The sequence below is a fragment of the Cupressus sempervirens genome, chromosome 10 (assembly GCF_028749045.1).
Source record: "Cupressus sempervirens isolate cs-2001-9-10 chromosome 10, ASM2874904v1, whole genome shotgun sequence".
Classification (NCBI taxonomy): domain Eukaryota; kingdom Viridiplantae; phylum Streptophyta; class Pinopsida; order Cupressales; family Cupressaceae; genus Cupressus; species Cupressus sempervirens.
This window is the reverse complement of record NC_143127.1, coordinates 660,680,017-660,699,937: the sequence shown is the minus strand read 5'-3', so window position 1 is coordinate 660,699,937 and position 19,921 is coordinate 660,680,017.

Below are 19,921 nucleotides of genomic sequence, written 5' to 3'. Positions count from 1 at the left end.
TCTTTCATTTGTACTGCAAGATCTTTCCTTATTTTCAATGATTGAAAGAGTTGCTCCTTTGCTTTCTAGAGTTGCCCAATAGCCATTTCAAGATCCGAATTTTCATTGTCAATAGCCTTATCTAGATTGTATACCTCCATTGCCTCTAATGTTTTCTTAAGCTGTTAAACTTCTGATGTGAGAACCAAGTGAGCTCTGATACCAATTGTTGAAAATATAAGGTAGGCAAGGTTACTAAGAGGGGAGGGGTGAATCAAGAACCAATAAAACTATATCTTACTTCACCAATTAATCCTTCATATAATATTATGATCTAATTTAATGCATGAAAGAATGAAAGCAAATAAACATTCATAATAACTTGACACAAGATATGGTGACCCTGAAACCTTCCAATTAGAAAGTAAAACTGGGATGGGGATGATACCCACAAGCTTTAGTACTATAGTATAAAGTTAACCTGTTAAGGCTTACAATTGACCAGTTTTGGTTATCTACCCTATTAGGAGCAATAAGGACTATGAGGTCCACCTTATAAAAGGATTTACAAACATACAATGGAATATGCACTTGGTTAAGATATTTAGCAAAGACTGTTAAGTCTACCCTATTAAAGGATTTGGCTGATGCACCTGTTAGGATGAACCAATGGCTGATCTTTGATCTGCAACTCTGATTTTTTGGTTGAGATTCCTTATATTACAATGATTAACTGATTGTGATAGATAATACTTTGCTATCCCTTATACTACTTGTAGCTTTCTTCAATTCACACTTCTACTCATCATATACTTTTTACATACATATTTGGATATGATATAATATATTATATATATACCAATCCAAATTACAACTTATTGGAGTGGGCTACAATACCAATTTCATCATAATCCACAACATTGGCCCAACTGCTATAACTCAGGTTTCGAAGACAAATTTTATGATGCTATGATAGAGGAAAAACACTGTCAATGCTTGACAATCTTTGGCACTTGGTTAAACTTGAAGATCGGTCCATACTAATCACTTCCAACTAGCTTGAACTTGGTCAACACTGTGTGACTCTATGAACTCTAAGAAAATTGGTAACAATTGGATCACTAGGTTAAAACTGCATGGCTTGGTCAACACTAGATCCACTTTGTTAACTCTGAGAGCTCGGTAGACACTATTGGACTTGGTTAACACTATAGAGATCGATTAACACTATGATCTTCTTCACTTTCATTGACTAGCTTGGTAGCCTCTGCTATGCTCGATTTGCACTGATCTTTGTCTTTGAAGCTCTGTAAACACTGTGTTGCTCGACAAACACTACAAAATAACTACTTAGCTCAAGAACAACTGAATCACTTGGTTAACATTGCAAACTGAATGATAAGATTGGTAGCAATTGTAGAGCTTGGTAGAAATGTAACCAATTTGCTAAGTGTTGAGTCACTAACAGACAAATTGACCTTAATCTCAATAGGATTGACAAATTTTTACAAAGGAGGAACACTAGACTTGTGATGATACTCATTTCTCATGCACATGATCCTATACCACAACATGGATTATTTTTCTAGGCATGTGGAATTAGAGTTGGAAAGGGATGGTGAAGTATTTCCAATCTGACTATGGTCAATAGTCATGTATTCTGACTAGAATGAGCCTAGTTATAAATCATTTGAAAATTAACTTCAGAGACTCATGCCAATAGTTGAAGACTTTCCATGCTCTTTGCTCATATTTTTGAGACCCATTGACTAAAAATTTGTTCCAAAGTTTTGTCATCACTAGGGGGATATTTATTTCTACTCCCACACTACTATCATCAATCTATATGGTTTCCCATGACGACCCTTAGTATTGTCAAGATATGTTACCTTAAGGGTTGGATTTTTGGGAGTTATGAGGTAGATTAGCATGCTCCATGACATTGATCTTCCTTCAAAGAAAAGTAAAGGAACCTTTTTTCTAGACCTTACCATTTTTCATCACTTTGCAATGATTAAACATGGACATAAGGATATCTTTCAATTTCTCAAACCATATAGGCTAGGGGTTAGTACCAAAAGGTTAAATGACACATAGGGTTTTTATTTGATGTTGATGAGTAGAGTAAATTTGAAGCCTAGGAGAGACCATGAGTTTGAATTCCATGAGGACATTATAAAAAATGATATGGACATTGAATCTAAAAATAAGAAGAAGAGGAAGTGACATATTTTCCAAGACATGTTGGAAGAAATACATGAGAAGGATCCTCAGTATGATCCAATTTCATCTGCTAAGCCTTTAGCTAAGAAATTGTGAGTAATCTTTGATAATTTCATGGAGATTTATAAAGCCATGAAACAGAAGCTTGGAAGAACTCGGAGTTCAAAGATTAGGTTTGTAGAAAGTGCGCAAGGTTTGGATTTACTACTACATGCATTAGACTTGATTCTCCAAGAGGAAAGAGGAAAAAAGAGACCAAGAGATGAATCAAAGGTTAGTACCAAAAGGTTAAATGACACATAGGGTTTTTATTCGATGTTGATGAGTAGAGTAATTTTGAAGCCTAGGAGAGACCATGAGTTTGAATTCCATGAGGACATTATAAAAAATGATATGGACATTGAATCTAAAAATAAGAAGAAGAGGAAGTGACATATTTTCCAAGACATGTTGGAAGAAATACATGAGAAGGATCCTCAGTATGATCCAATTTCATCTGCTAAGCCTTTAGCTAAGAAATTGTGAGTAATCTTTGATAATTTCATGGAGATTTATAAATCCATGAAAGAGAAGCTTGGAAGAACTCAGAGTTCAAAGATTATGTTTGTAGAAAGTGCGCAAGGTTTGGATTTACTACTGCATGCATTAGACTTGATTCTCCAAGAGGAAAGAGGAAAAAAGAGACCAAGAGATGAATCAAAGGTTAGTACCAAAAGGTTAAATGACACATAGGGTTTTTATTCGATGTTGATGAGTAGAGTAAATTTGAAGCCTAGGAGAGACCATGAGTTTGAATTCCATGAGGACATTATAAAAAATGATATGGACATTGAATCTAAAAATAAGAAGAAGAGGAAGTGACATATTTTCCAAGACATGTTGGAAGAAATACATGAGAAGGATCCTCAGTATGATCCAATTTCACCTGCTAAGCCTTTAGCTAAGAAATTGTGAGTAATCTTTGATAATTTCATGGAGATTTATAAATCCATGAAAGAGAAGCTTGGAAGAACTCAGAGTTCAAAGATTATGTTTGTAGAAAGTGCGCAAGGTTTGGATTTACTACTGCATGCATTAGACTTGATTCTCCAAGAGGAAAGAGGAAAAAAGAGACCAAGAGATGAATCAAAGCTTCAAGATGTTGAGGCAACTAAGAGGAAAATGGTTGAGAGTGGCTTGAAGGTATATCAGAGAAAGATATCTACAAGGGGATTTGGAGCAACTGTGATTTATCAGGGGCAACAAGCTAAGGATCTAGTAAGGAGAAGGCCATCACCTCAATCCCTAAGGCCACCTACCCCACCTTCACCATTAACTAGACATCATGACTTGTTTCTTGAAAAGGAAGGGGTCCCAAAGGGTGTAATGGCCATCCACACTATGGGACAATTGTAAGAGTAAAATGTGCTAGAGGAGGAGGAGGAGGAAGAGGAATATTTAATTTATGTGTTTGATGACCTAATGACAAGAGGAGTCCCTCTCATGCTAATACCACCCAAATATGGCACCACTACTCAAGAAATAAAGGGAGTTTTCCCTAGAGGTGTAAGAATAAAGGATTTGTCATGCCCTAAATTTACCCTAAAAGTACATTAAGCACAATCCTTTTTTTTTTTAAAATTTTTTTTATTTTGAAAGCCTAAATAACCTTCAAAAGACATATGTGTGTTACAACTATATCATCAATGAGTTGGACATCCCTCCGACATCTACTGACCCAAGGTTTGAAAAAAAAGACTACTCATACCTACTACTTCAATTTGCACTCCACATTTCAATGTCATCTTTGCTATTTTGTCATATGAGTTAACATTCTTCAATGCATGTAACCCTCGATTTAACCATCCATTAGAACTATCATCAACTTTGATGCCAACTATGCTACTCTAGGCAATCGATTCAAATAACAATATATACATAATTAACACTTTTCTAGAGTATTTAAAATGTTCCCAAAATCAATGGGTGTATATTTTTTTCTTATCCCAACTTACATCTTTCATTGACATAGTTATTAATATTGAATTATCTATTTATTATTCATATTAAATCTCTAATGCTAGCGACATCACATTTTAATATTAGGGTCAATACCTACTACAATTGAAATTGTAGTGAAAAGAGTGATCAATTCATTTATATAAACATATATCATAAAATAATGATTTTAAAAGATAATCTATCCTTACTTCCTAATAGCTAAATTTCACTAAAATTATACTAAAATAAATAAATTACTTTAATCATGATTGGATTATTTTACATCAAATCATCATCAACTTCAACAATTATAATAAAATCTACATGCTAAATCCTAGATGACACCTACTTCCTAAAACTCTTGGCTTTCCTAATTACACTCTAGCCACATACTTTGTGATTATATAAAAAGACATATATGTTCAACTCAATTATGCCTATTTAATTCTCCATTTAAATGATGTCAACTCCTTGACCCACGTGCCTCTCCATTGAATAATCTAATGCCAAGACAAGAGATTTTCCTCAAAATTCCTTAGGTGGCGTGCATAGTGGGGATGTGTTTTAGTTGACCTTTTTCCAACAACACCTACTTGCAAGGAATAACAAAGACTTTGCATTACAATCAATAATTTCTCCCTTTTTCTCCAGTGCCCAACTCTTCCTTTTTCCTAGGCGTGGAGTGTGGAAAAACTGCTTCATTTAATGCTGCAGTGATTTGACATGTATGGGGCACCTTGGGAGTAAGAAGCATGTTTTGAAAGAAGTTAAAAACTTTGTTTTTTTTCAATTATGTTTTCACCTACCCCTAGGCATGGTCGCCTCTTCTTACTCGTGCTACCCACGTGGTCTTACCTTGACTTAGTAAATTATGCAAGGGGAGAATGAAGTCGATTTGATAGCCATCTATCACAATAAAGGTGATGTGTATGTTGTCAGATGGGTAGGATATGGTAAAAGACTTAAGGAAATATTTTATTTTGTTGACCTCTTGCCATAATATTGCCTTTTGCCATTTGACATAGGAAGTGGGTGGGGGTGTGACCATCCCCACTTAAGGTTTATTATTATAATATGTTTTTTCAATAATATCCCCTGATACTTTTTACTATCTTGGTCGCCCATGTAACAAGGGAATTTAATTGATGTTTTTGCATTCCTATCTTATCACTATTAAAATAATATTTGATGACATAATGGTAGCTAAGATTAACTCTATTTATGGATTATTTAATATCTGTAACTTGGAAACTCTAGTTGATCATTTTGCATACATTTTCTAGAGAGTGTAAAATGTGCACCTACAGCAAGCTGCCCGTGGCTATACAGCCACGAAAATGCACTTCATTTACATTGTTTTTTCTAACTTTTTAAAAAATTGACTAAGTCCTCTCCTTCGTATGGAAGTGCATTTTCGTGGCTGTATAGACGTTGCCCAGCAAGCTTATGTCTTAAGCCTTGTATATTTTATATCATCACTTGATTTTCTTCTTCTGTAATCTAGGATATTCAAGGTAAGTTATTGCAAGGATAATTAGGAGAAAATTATAAACTAAGTATAGTTTTAAAATGGTGATTCATTTAGCATTCAAACGTTAAACTTAATCCAATAAATAAACATTTCATGACAAGACTTTATATGAAATTATCTGAATTATTCCTATCTATGAATTATGAAATTTAGAAACTATTTTCTCAAGGATCAACATTATCTTCTCATGCAGATCTAAATTTGAATGTACATTTACAATTGGTACACAATGGAACTAAAATGATAATAGCAATCCACCATGATAATCTTTCCTATGAATATTATCTCTTCTATGATATCAAATTTCTTTTGCATTCCACTCAAGAGCATCAAGTAATTTGGATCCCTGATTGGTGTTACCATCCAATAAAACAACAATATTATTACAATGAATTATCTTCAGTGATACCCTCATGATCCACAAAAAGGTGGTGAAGTCAACATATCATAATATACACAATGGAAAATAATTTTACTACACATGAGCACTCACAACCTTTCCATCGACAATCAAACTAAGACAGTAGCTTTCTCTTACAATACATTTAGGCTCACATAACAAGATGGAGTTTTTCTCTCTATCTCATCTCAATGTAATATTGTCTTCTCCTCCTATGCACATGGAATATAACAAGGACTCCAAGTTTCCAAGATTTTCCTCTAAGAACCTACAAATGCATCACAACAAAACAACAAGGACCATGGGTGCTTTCCACCCAACCATAGGCCTCAAAGAGACCACCCCCGCTCTAGGGGAACAAGGCTCAAACTAGGATTCACATACACACTTGTAAGAAACATATACACCACATAAAAAAACTTCAACAAATCCCATCCCAAGGATATTTCACAAAGGCTCACATTGGAACCTTGAACATAGGGTGAAGGTGGAAACACAAGGAGGTTTACCATTTCATATCATATTTGCCATAAAACTCATGCCCTTTTGGGGCTAAATCAACAAAATACAAGGCCCTTTCGGGGCTTCATAATATCATGCCCTTTCAGAGCTTCATAAACATCTTCCACCACACACACTACCAACACAACATCCTCCACCACCCACAACCAATAGCTTTAGCTTCCTACAAACCCATACTTTAGTTACTTCCTTCCTCACCATTTCTCTTTTTTTTTTTTCCTCCCCCAAGGCAAAATATGAATATGACAATGACATACAATGGAGCCCATACTCCAAGGTCCTCAACTATGCAATACAACTTACCTTAAAGTTACTTTATGACCCTCCCAAAGCTAGGTGATTCAAATTTCAACTTCCCCAAGGTGATGACCTTGTCCTTTTACTGACTAAGGCAATAATCAAATTCCTCAATTGAGGCATTTATCACAGAATAAGGTGGCCACATGATCCATTGACGAATAACATGTCGCTCACATAACAAGCACAAGTGTCAAGTGACACACAAAATATCACATTATATTAAAAAAAAGACTTGTTTTACAATAATACATGAACTAGGCTACTATGCACACATACAATTCACATATACGAAATAAAACACATTACAATGAGGTTTGAATCTTTTCCACTGATTCAACCTTGGCTATGTCATGTTTGTAGTAGTTTGAGCCTTAATTCCCCTCTAACCCATGGTCAAATTCCTGCACACTAAACTCGAGCATCAGTAGTCCAAGAAAATCATATAAGCATATGTAAAATAAATCATTATCTTATTCAACATTAGGCTTGCATATATTTCATCAACTCAAACTAACTTTCCCTTTCTTAATCATTTCAAATATAACCCTCAAAATATTAAAATATCAAAACTTACATATCACATTCGACATTTGAGTTCCATACTTCATTCCTTTTAATCACATTACTTCTTCTAATAATTTCCATGTAAAATGTTCAAAATACTATAAAATCAAACTTTACTTATCAACATAACATGGTCAATTTAATATTTTGAATAACTTCATAGTCTACAACAAGATGTTGAATCCATGACTATTGAATCCCTAGGTATGCGGGTTAGGTCTCAATGCATAACCAAATTTATCTTTTAGCTCTAATTTCCACTTCAACATTACCTTCTTATATTACAATCATTTCTACCATTCAATTTATATTAAAGCAATGTCAATAGCTTACAACATGAAATAGAATCATTAAATGCATCAATTAGGTCATAATATGCAGAGGTAATTGCAGATGATCAAAATGCAGATATTAAAATGACATAACCCTACAGTCTCAAAAGTGTATTAAAACATAGGATTAAAATCACCATAATGCAATTATCTCATTGGTACTATGACGAATTGGGTGAGGCCTCACATCCTCCCCCCCAGGCATGAACCTCCTCTTGGAGTTCATCAACTAGGTATCAGTGTTGTGTTATTGCCTAGGTTGTAATTATCAGAGCTAACCCTACTTGAGTAATCCAATCGTTCCTTTAATAAGGTCTAACTGTTAAATTGCTTATGTCCTTGCTTAGGGTCCCCAAAATAACAAGCATCTATGGTCTTAACTAGTTTAATATACATAACATACCTATGGTAAAAGAGGTTGGTCCTTATTCCATAATTATGAAATACAAAGGGGGTAGTGTCTTAGAAATCTTGTGCAACAACTTTTCAATGGATAACTAGAAAGTTATAGGTACATTAATTCCCTAAATGGTTTGTCAAGGATTCTCCTTGGTATGGCCATTTCAATGCACTTTCCAAGAAAATGCCTCAAAAGAAACTCACAAATAAAAGGAATATTTTACAAGAAAATAATACGCATGTGGCCACATTAGTAAATTTTCAAATAACACAAGACATGTCCCTGAGGCACAATGGGACCAACTTCAAGAAATCTAACAAAATGTGAAGTGTCAAATTATTGGTAGAAATAAAGATAATATAAATGTAAAGTTTGAACAAATGACCAACAAGAATTCTCATCAAATCTGAAGCTCACAGAAATAACATAGCCATACCAGGGTTCCCTAATGGAGAAGAGGATAAATTGTTGTCTTACAGGACTAAGGCTTAGTAAGAAGTCTCATAGCCCCTATGTCTTCGAGTGTCTCATCCTTAGACTGTGGCTTAATCGGGTGCACAAGTATAGCTTACACTAGGTCGCAGTTTCTTGCATAGATTGAAACGTAATGGGTTAGGCTCCAAGTGTTGAACCTAATTGCTCTGATACCAGAATGTCATGCCCTAAATTTACCCTAAAAGTACATTAAGCACAATCCTTTTTTTTTTTTAAAATTATTTTTTATTTCAAAAGCATAAATAACCTTCAAAAGACATATGTGTGTTACAACTATATCATCAATGAGTTAGACATCCCTCCAATATCTACTGACTGAAGGTTTGAAAAAAAAGACTACTCATACCTACTACTTCAATTTGCACTCCACATTTCAATGTCATCTTTGCTATTTTGTCATATGAGTTAACATTCTTCAATGCATGTAACCCTTGATTTAACCATCCATTAGAACTATCATCAACTTTGATGCCAACTATGCATTCTAGGCAATCGATTCAAATAACAATATATACATAATTAACACTTTTCTAGAGTATTTAAAATGTTCCCAAAATCAATGGGTGTATATTTTTTTCTTATCCCAACTTACATCTTTCATTGAAATAGTTATTAATATTGAATTATCTATTTATTATTCATATTAAATCTCTAATGCTAGCGACATCACATTTTAATATTAGGGTCAATACCTACTAAAATTGAAATTGTAGCAAAAAGAATGATCAATTCATTTATATAAACATATATCATAAAAGAATGATTTTAAAAGATAATCCATCCTTACTTCCTATTAGCATCTGATACTACAAATGTATAATTTCAAGAAAATTAATACAATGAAGGGATTCTTGGGATTGCATATTTTGGATCTTTCCTCTTTTCATTCTATTCTTTTATTTTCTATGATTCAGTGATAAATAAACTAAATAGAAGTTGTAATTCATTTAGAATTATATCTTACAAGATGTTTTTTTGTTAACCCAATGGATTGACTGAATTCTTGACATGATATGAGAAATCCATATGGTTATATAAAGATAAATTTCATAACTAGAGAATGCAAGATGCATACAGATCTCATTTCCAAAGTAATTTAGTAGATCTTGAGTTGTAGTGTCTGATCTATGAAATAAATCCCAATGGATAAAGCACCAGTCACAACATTAATTTTGATCATATATTGAAGCTTGCACAATTATAAATCTTAAATTAAACCAATTTTACCTTATGTTATATTGTGGATCTGAAGAGTTTGTCCTCACTTGGTCTAGAGATTACTAGAATGGATAATTAGTTGTTATTCATTTCTTTTATTTTCTTTGAGTTCAAAGAAATAGGGGCTATTATCTACTTTGTTTAGGATTAAAGTAAGTGTGCTATTTTTAGAAGATTGGTTTTGATCTCGGGTACACCCTCCTGAACTTTGCAAAGTTAAAAGTGAAGAAATCCGAGTTGTCTTTGTCAATTGGTCCTTAGTTTTATCATGAAATACCTATCATGAGAATTAGCTACCCCTAGGTGTATTTTGCATTCCATAGGTAGTTGAAAACTTGTCAAATTAGGAGCCACTAGTTTGTAGAATGAAGAAATAATTATATGGACTAAAATAAGCACCTAGAGCCTAGTATGCAAGGTTGGATAAATATTTGACTAATTTGGGATTCATAAAAGGTTACGCTGATAGTATTTTGTACTTGAGAAAGAATGAAGATGGTTTTCTAATTATTGTATTATTTTTGGAGGTAATGATTAAACTAGCAACACATTTTTAGAATACATGAAGAAAGAATTTTATATGAGTATGATCAGAGAGATGAAATAATTCTTGGGATTGCAAATTATTCAGAATAAAGATGAAATTTGTATATCACAAGCTAAATATCTGAAAAATTTGTTGAAAAGATTTGGATTAGAAAATTGTAAACTTGTTGGAATAATTGGATAATTGATGGAGTTAGTTAAGTTTTTGTCATTGATGTCAAAACTACAAAGGCAAAATTACTATTAGAGTATAGTATCAGAGAAACATTAAGAAGGAAGTTTTGAGTTGATCGAACCTTAAGATCTATGGTTAAGATTAAGGTTAGGGCTATTAAACATGCAATGATTTAAGAGAAAAGAAGAGAAGAGAGAAGAGACAACGAACAAGAAGCACACTAAAGAGAGATTAATTGAGAAGGAAAGAAACAAGCTATTCTGATAAGCTTAAGGAGAAGCACTAGACATGTTATTTTGTATAATACCTAATCAGTTGTTACAAGATTTGAAGAGTCTTTTGTAGGATTTTCAAGTTCATCTATGAACTTTTGTTAAAACCTCGAACAAGGTGAATGCCTAGACAGATAGGATAAAATCTCTTAGCAGAGTAGTCTTAATAGGCTAGAGATACAATTAGCATTGTATCAATCACTCATGATAGGGAGAGTTTTTTATAAGGAAAGACAAATGTACACATAATCGACAAACCTTTTTCACTACAATGAAAAAAGTTGTGGGTTCCATCCCCACCACAATTTTTCCCTTGGACCAAGGGTTTTCTATGATACCAAAATCTTTGTGTTATGTGTGTGAATTTTCTTTCATGAATTGTTGTTTACTTTCATGTATATGGATTATTAATGGTTATGTGTTTAAGCTATCAGTTAGATATGGATTGTTGGAACATTATTGTCATGGACTATTAGTTAATTGGTGAAAAATTGAATTGTTCTCTAAGTACTGATTTATCCCCCTCTTAATACTTAACCTTTCCTACCTATAATTAACAATTGGTATCATAGCTAAGTTTTCTTGAAAGAATTTTGACAACTTGAGAGTAGATCTAGAAAATGAAAAGTTTCAAAAAGGAAATACAACTTGAAGAAGTCCTAGATGAAGCTATAGCCCAAAATCATGAGCTAAAGAAGAAGTTAAAAGTCTCATTTGCAAAAAGGAAAGAACTATTAGAAAGATTGAAAACAAGTATTGAGGATCTTGAAGAACTTTCTCAAAAAAATACAAGCTTAGAAGAAACAGATTTTGCAGTAGCTGATCTATTAGACAAAAACACTATCCTTGAAGAAAACCTACAAGCAGCAAAAAGGGAACTTGAAAGCCAAGCCTTAAGGATGATTGAAATGATAGACAAAATGAAGACCATTAAAGATGAACAAGGAGACCTAGAAGATGATAAGAAAATATAGGAAAAAGGAACTAAAGACAGGGATACCACCATTCTTCAATTGCAACAATAAAATAATACATTGAATGGATATATGAGTGACACAAATGAGGAAAAATGACAAGCAATTGCTGAAAATGAAAAATTGAGAAAAGAGGTAGAAGATCTATGAAGCAAACTGAAGATAGAAAAATAAGTCAATGAGAAGCTTACTAAATTTGATCCAAGCATAAAAAATATTGATTAACAATTGAAATGGAAAAGGAATCAGGAGATACAACTAGATTTTGTTATACCAATAACAATAAATATGAAATCTGTGAATCATCCAAAATTGGTGAAGAAAAGACATCTCAACCAAGAAACAATCAAAACAAGAAACCTACATGTTATCATTGTGGTAAACCAAGACATACAACTAATGTGTTCAGAGGTAGACTGTCAAATATCTCATCGAAAGCATCCTTTAATGGTCTTTGCTACAATTGCTACAAGTTTGCATACAAAGAAAAATATTGTATGATGGGAACATCAAGCACATCAACAAAAAGAAGCTTTATGGGTCACTACTATAACTGTAACTTATTTGGTCATAAGGCTGAGTATTGCATAAATGGAACTTTATCAACAAGAAAGTCAGGAAACGTACAATGCAACAACTGTGGAAAATGAGGACATATAGAAAGAGAATGGTGGTATAGAAATGTGAACATAAACAAATGAACATCAATGTCTATCACAAATATGGTCATACAACAGAAACCTACAAATATTAACAAACTATGGATAAGAGTTATGTGAATAATGAAACACCAAGAAATAACATCAAACAAGTATGGGTCAAGAAAGAAGAGAAGAATGTAACTAATAATAAAGTATCAAATTCAAGCCAAGAAGGTATATCTTCAAATTAAGATAACATGAGCACTATTTAGGGATACTTAACAATGGTAAAACTCTATTAGATCCTCGACAAGGTAATGAAGCATAATGAATAATAAGTACAACACTATGGATAAGAAAAGCTAGGCTCTATTACTTTGGAGCCCATCAGAGAAAAATCACTGTTGCAATTGCATTAATTGCACAATTAACCATTTTCTTATTTTTTGGATTATAAGTACATGCAAATGTTAATTCATTCAACACATTATTTTCTAAGAAATTACCAAGTATAAAATTAAAACTCTGAAATGACTTACTACGTGCGCTATTGAGGAAAAGTGAATTGAGATGTTTGTGCCCTAGAAGTTATTGTAGGAAACACACTTTACTTTGCAAACTCTTTGTAGAGGAATTTTTCTTAAATAATAGAAGCCATGGACAAGAATATTCTTGTTGTGAGCATCAATAAGAGGCCAGAGCTAGAAGTCAAAGTCTATCTAGTAGATTCAAGTGTATGTGACAATGACAAAGCCCTATCATCACTACCACCAAGAGTAATATTGATTGATCACATCACTATCTTTATTAATAACAAGATTGTGGTACTAGGAAAATCCTATAATTGAAGACATGTATATGAAAGAATTATGTGTGGATAGAGAGCTAGAAAATGAATACAAGCACCTCAAAACTCAAGGCCTTACACATATTGTGCATATGCCAAAATTCCTTGTTGATGAATGAATTAGATTTTTACATAGAAGAGTACATGATGGAGCACAATGGTTACACATGGATGAATCAATAAATATTACAAGGGAGATTATCAACAAAGTTACGAGTCTATTGACATAAGGAAAACAATGCCCATTAAGAGTCAACAATATGAATGAGATGAGATAGATAATCGAGAGTACTTTGGACAAGATATCCATGAGGATACATAAGGTGAAACATGCAAGAACAAGGTTGACTGCAATGATAATTGGATACAAAGTCTATCAATCAAGCTACCCCAACAATGTGCTAGACACTGTAGTATAGAAAACACACAAAATTGTTATACATGGTAAATCTTATGATCTCTTAGGTATGGTCATTAATCAATTAAATGTAAATATAGAAAGGTTGTAGAAGGATCGAGAGAAATATATAAAATTTGGTACTCTACTTGTATGTATATATTTATATGTTAAGAACTTTTTGCCTGATATAGAAAATGTACAATGGAATGAAAATAAACCCATTATATATATCATATTAATGATTATGTTGAGAAGCTAGGTGACAAAATTTATAAAATTACATGGAGCTACTTCAAAGAATTTCAACTGAAAATGCAAGGGCATTATTGGATCCTAGGAAGCGTAGTCAATAGGTATAGGAACACTTTATGTTTTATTGCTGACACTAATAATTGCAGGATTAACCTAGTAAAGCCAAGAACTTCTTGGGTTCCTTATCTAGATTATGAGGTATTAGGAAAAGAGTTGGATAGTTATGCTGACCATATATTAAGTCTACTAAAGAACACTTTAGTTGAGTGATTTAGGATTGCTAAAGAAGTTTTCAAAAGTAAAGCTTTGGATGACCCAATAGAAAAGGAGAAAATAATAAAGAGAACATCTAGAGTCACACATGAGGCATTGAGAAACCAAGTTGTATAGGAGGTCACACAAGCCACATCTACACTTCAGCTAGGCACATCGATAAGGAAAGGAGAAGGCTCAGACATACAACCTATAGTGAAGCTATTACTATCTTGGAACAAGAAGAGGAAGGTAGTGGAGAAGAATTTTAAGTCAACACTTAAGAAGAGGCTCCTGAAGAAAGAGTAATAAAAATTGACAAGGTATAAGTATTCAAAAGGAGAAATATGCAACATGACACTACAAAAAGAAGAATAATGATTCAGAGTGAAGTCCAAACTGCACCATCAAAGAAAGAATATCAAGCTAAATTGGAGAAAGAGGTAGGTTCATGAGGAAGGAAATTAGGATGGAGAATGCACAAGATTCCTACCAATCCAAGGGAACTTGAAAAGTATATCATTTGAGACAGGACTAGTTGGAAAGATAGATTTTGACTCATTTGCAAAATTGATTGAAGAAGATAAGAGATTGATTAGAGATACAATCATTTTTTTAAAAGAAGCATGCAAATATCCTTAAGATGTTAAAGATATGATGCCACATGAACTATACACCCCTCTATTAGCAAGATGACACTCAGGAAGCCAGAGAGTAAAAGAGTTTTGGAAACAAGTACTTTGGGAGTTGTGACCTGAACTATCAGTCAATGATATTAAAGTTTGGATGCATAGGTTTTACAAAGCTTTCAAAACAAAGGTATTGATAGCTATGGTACTTGTAGATGAAAAACCTATTCTACTGCAAAATATCAAAGAAATCTAGATTAAAGAATTGCAAAAAGAGCAGAGTCAAATATATGAAGAAGAAGGAACATCCAATGTAAATGATGTATTTTCTATAAGTGAGTTACTTGGAACCATAAACATAGAAACCAAAAAGAAATCTATATAAGAGCAAGTGAAAATTGAAGATATCTCTAACATAAAAGATGAATCAGAATAAGAGGGTGATAATTAGGCCAAGCTAACAAAATCCCAAATAGACGCAACAATTACTATTAGTGTTGAACACCGAGAAGAACACACATCAAACAAGGCTATAATTAACCAATCTAGTGTAAATAAACTTGATCTAACTACTCAATCTTTAATATTGTAATAAAAAGTATTAAATGCTATGAGTTGATAGGAGGAGTCAACACAAACACCATGAGCATTAACATTCACAAAGGGTAAAACTAGTGAGCAGAAATATAGTGGTGAAATAGGGAGTCAATCTAAGGACCTAGACACTCAAGAAGATCAAGGAAATAATGAGAGAATTGACAATCAAGGACCAAGCTCATCCCAAATGACAACTATCAGAGGAGAGAAGTTAACAAACAAAGATAAAGATAAAGATAAAGATGATATTGAAGATAAAGATAAAGATAAGAAGTAGGATCATGGAAAGAACATACAATCATCTGAAGTCAAAGGAAAAAGGAAGTGTGAAGAAGAAGTAGAAGAAGAAATTGATGATGACCCACTCAATGATGATCCCTAGTTTGACATATTGAAGCAACTAGCACCAAATTTGAACAAGAAAGACACATCACTATTCAAAAAAGTATTTGATCTAAAGAGGGAGATTAATGAGAGGAGATATGAAAGAATCAAAAGAAAAGTATTGTGAAAGTCTTTATGTATGTTTGAGAATCTTATGCTAGAAGTTACAACAGACAAGGAGAAACGAATTCAAAAATAATTGAAAGTTTACTTGGATAAAATGGAAGCAATGGGAAGTAATCCCAAAAGAGAGTTAACGAAGGATGTTGCAAGAAAATTAGAAGAACAACCAAGGAAAATCTTGATAGAATCTTACAAATCTGAAAGGGAAGATGCAGGAGAGTATAAACACATTACATGATATTGTTAATACTGCATTAAGTAAATATATTGCTTTGTGTATTTTTGACACATTCACTTTAGACATCGATAATCAACTTATCGAAGTTTAGAATGAAAGGTTAAGTGACATTGGAAAATTAGACTCATTGGTCAATGTAGTCCAACATTCATTGAAATTGAAAAATCTTATTGCTAGAGAAGGAGAAATATTAGCAGATAGAGATAAATTGATTGCCAAAATTTTGGAGCTATAAGGAATGATTAGTCTAATATTGATGTGATGAAGTAGAGTTTATCAAAAACACATCACAAGCTACAATGAACAAAATGAAGAACATGGAAGAAGAATATTTTAACCATTTATGCATTAAAGAGAACTTGGGAAACACTATTGTAGCTTACAAATTCTAAGTATTTAGATATTGTAAGTAAAGGGTTACATTATTATGAACTTTTCACTACATATTTTTTATTTGGTTATGTTTATTGGAATTGACTACCATAAAAAAGAGGGGGGGGGGGAGAAATACACATAGGATATTGAGAAGCACATGGGAGAATTACATAGAAGTATTGATAAGAAAATATAGAGGATATTGGTGAATAAAAAATACAGAGGATTATAGGGATAGGTATGGAATATACAACAACAACATGACATGACATGGAGCATAATTAAGATGAAATTTTGTTAGAGAGTTGATGGATTTAGATAATTTTTTTTCATTGATGTCAAAATTACTAAGGCAAAATTACTATTAAAGTATAGAAGAAGCCACTACCATAATAAAGGAGATAATATCAGAGAAAGCTTATTGAAGAAGTATAAGTGAGATTATCAGAGATAGAGCTTAAGAAGGAAGATTTGAGTCGATCTAACCCTAATATCTATGGTGAAGATTATGTTAGGGTTATCAAACATGAAATAATTTAAGGGAAAAGAAGAGAAGAGAGATGCGATAGAAAACAAGAAGCACAATGAAAGAGAGATTAATCATGAAGGAAAGAAACAAGTTGACCTAAAAAGCTTAAGGAGAAGCACTAGATAGGTCCAATTATCTTGTATAATACCTAATCAATTTTACAAGATTTGTAGAGTCTTTTGGAGGATTGACAAGTTTGTTTATGAACTTTTGTTAAAACCTCTAAAAAGGTGAATGCCTAGATAGGTAGGATAAAATCTCTTAGCAGAGTAATCTTAATAGGCTAGAGATACAATTAGATTGTACAAGTCACTCCTGATAGGGTGAGTTTCTCAAAAGGAAACAAAAATATATGCCTAATCAATAAACCTTTCTGACTGCAGTGAAAAAGTTGTGGGTTCCATCCCCAACATAATCTTTCCCTTTGACCAAGGCTTTTCTACAATACCAAAATCTTTGTGTTATGTGTGTGAATTTTCTTTCATGAATTATTGTTTACTTTTATGTGTATGGATTATTAATGGTTAGGTGTTGAAGCTATTGGTTATATCTAGATTATCAAAACAATGCTATTACAGACTATCGATTAATTGGTGAAAAATTGAATTATTGTCTAAGTATTGATTCACCTCCTCCGAATACTTTCTTTCCTACCTGTAATTAACATGAATTCCTATGGTAACTGTATGTAAGTTATTTAGCAAAGATGAATCCCCTAGTATAGAACAAACAAAGTACAAATCTATAACTGGTGGATTGCAATATTTGAAACATACTAGATCTAATATTGCTAATGTAGTTGGAATTATGAAGAGCTTTAAAGTACATCCTAAAGAGACACACCTTGAAATAGTAAAAATAATTTCAAATACCTGGAAAGAACTCTTTATTATGGTTTATGGTATGATAGATCACATGATTTCACATTGTGTGCATACACTGATGCTGATTGGAAAGGAAGTGTAGATGATAGAAATATAGAGCATTGGTGGTGGAGCATTCTTCTTAGAAGGAAGATTGGTTTCTTGGCTAAGCAATAAACAAGATTGCATTTCACAGAGCACAAAAAGGTAGAATATATAGCAATATCAAATAATTGTAATAAGATAATTTGGATGAAGCAGATGCTGATGTATATTCTCATTGAGTTTACAAATCCTATTATCATACATTGTGATAGCAAAAGTATAGTGAGTATGTCAAAGAATCTAGTTTTACATTCAAAGACAAAATACATTTCAATTAAGTATCACTTTTTGAAAGAAAAGGTAGCAGAGAAAGAGATCATATTGGAATATGTTAGCACAAAGGAGCAAATAGAAAACATATTTACAAAACCTTTGGTAAAGGATACATTTGAGTATTTAAGAGGTATTCTTTGGGTCATGCCCCAACCTTTTTTATATTAGTTGATGAAGAGGTTACACTAGTCCAATATGGTCAGAGCACTATTCTTTTGTCTAGATTGGATGCTTGATGCTTCTCCAATGGGGGAGTATCTATGTTTGAGCTAAGTAATTGAGGACTCTGGTATTGGTATTTAACAACGTCTTTGGACACTTTGTTGATACATTTAATAGATTGATTTGGAAATGAGTAAATTTTCATAATGGTGCCTTTGTCATCGATTTTAGTGGGGGAGATTACACATGAAAAACATTATTGTAGGAGAGAGTAACATTAATGTCTATGTATGGTGGAGATTGACACCTTCTTTGTGCATATTAATCAATGTGGGAGATGTATTGTATGGTTGTGATTATAACATGAAAAAATCCTTACAAGCTATGTGAAATTGAGATGTATGTTTACATTTATGGGCAAAATGAATGGGGGGAGAAAAGGAAGATGAGGAAGAAATGTATTTTTCTATTCATGATACTTAGATGTTTTTCATCTATGTTTCCATCAATGCCAAAGGGGGATATTGTTAAGCATGGATGCTTGATGCAATTGTGTGGGGGAGTTTGTCAAATTATCAGAGAGATGTTTGATTATTTATGTGTTCTATTCATGACAATATTTTCCATTGATGTCAACATATCGGTTTTTTGGATAGTTCATCCAGAGTTGTAGAGGAAGATTCATTTGGCATAGTTCATGATCAGAGAGTTATGTTATGAACACTTGAAGGTATATTTAGGAGCCTGTCCTGATGCTATGTCTATGGTCATAGAAAGAGATGAAGATTTGTGTGATATATAGAAAGTTTTATGGAGGCTATTCTTAGAGAGAGTTTCTAGTGTTTGCATTATATGTTTTTGGTAAGGCTAAGGATTATTTAGCATAGTTATATTATGGTTGAATACATGTTCATGATGCTATGATTAACATGGTGGAAATAGATGTTCACTCTATGAGGATTTGTGAAGACTGTTCAACATATTGTTACCAAGAAGATGACTATTGATAAACTCTTTATGGGAAGTGTTAATTTTAATGTAACATGTAAATTAATATCTTATTTAAGTCCTATATTATTCATTTTAAATTAGGAAATTGTTAAGGCCAACTCAATTAGTTATTAGGACTTAGTATAAAGTAAAGTTTGTTTCCTTGTGGTAAAATCACCATGTGATCTAGTGTGGATGGTTACTGTTTATGTGAGCTTTTGGATGTGAATTATGAGAAGAGATTGATGTTGAGGATTTATTGTGAATTTCAAAGGAACTGTATTAGCAAAGAAGTTTTTGTTTAGTCAGTTCTTGACTTGGATATGTTGAAGACAGTTTGATGCTCTTTG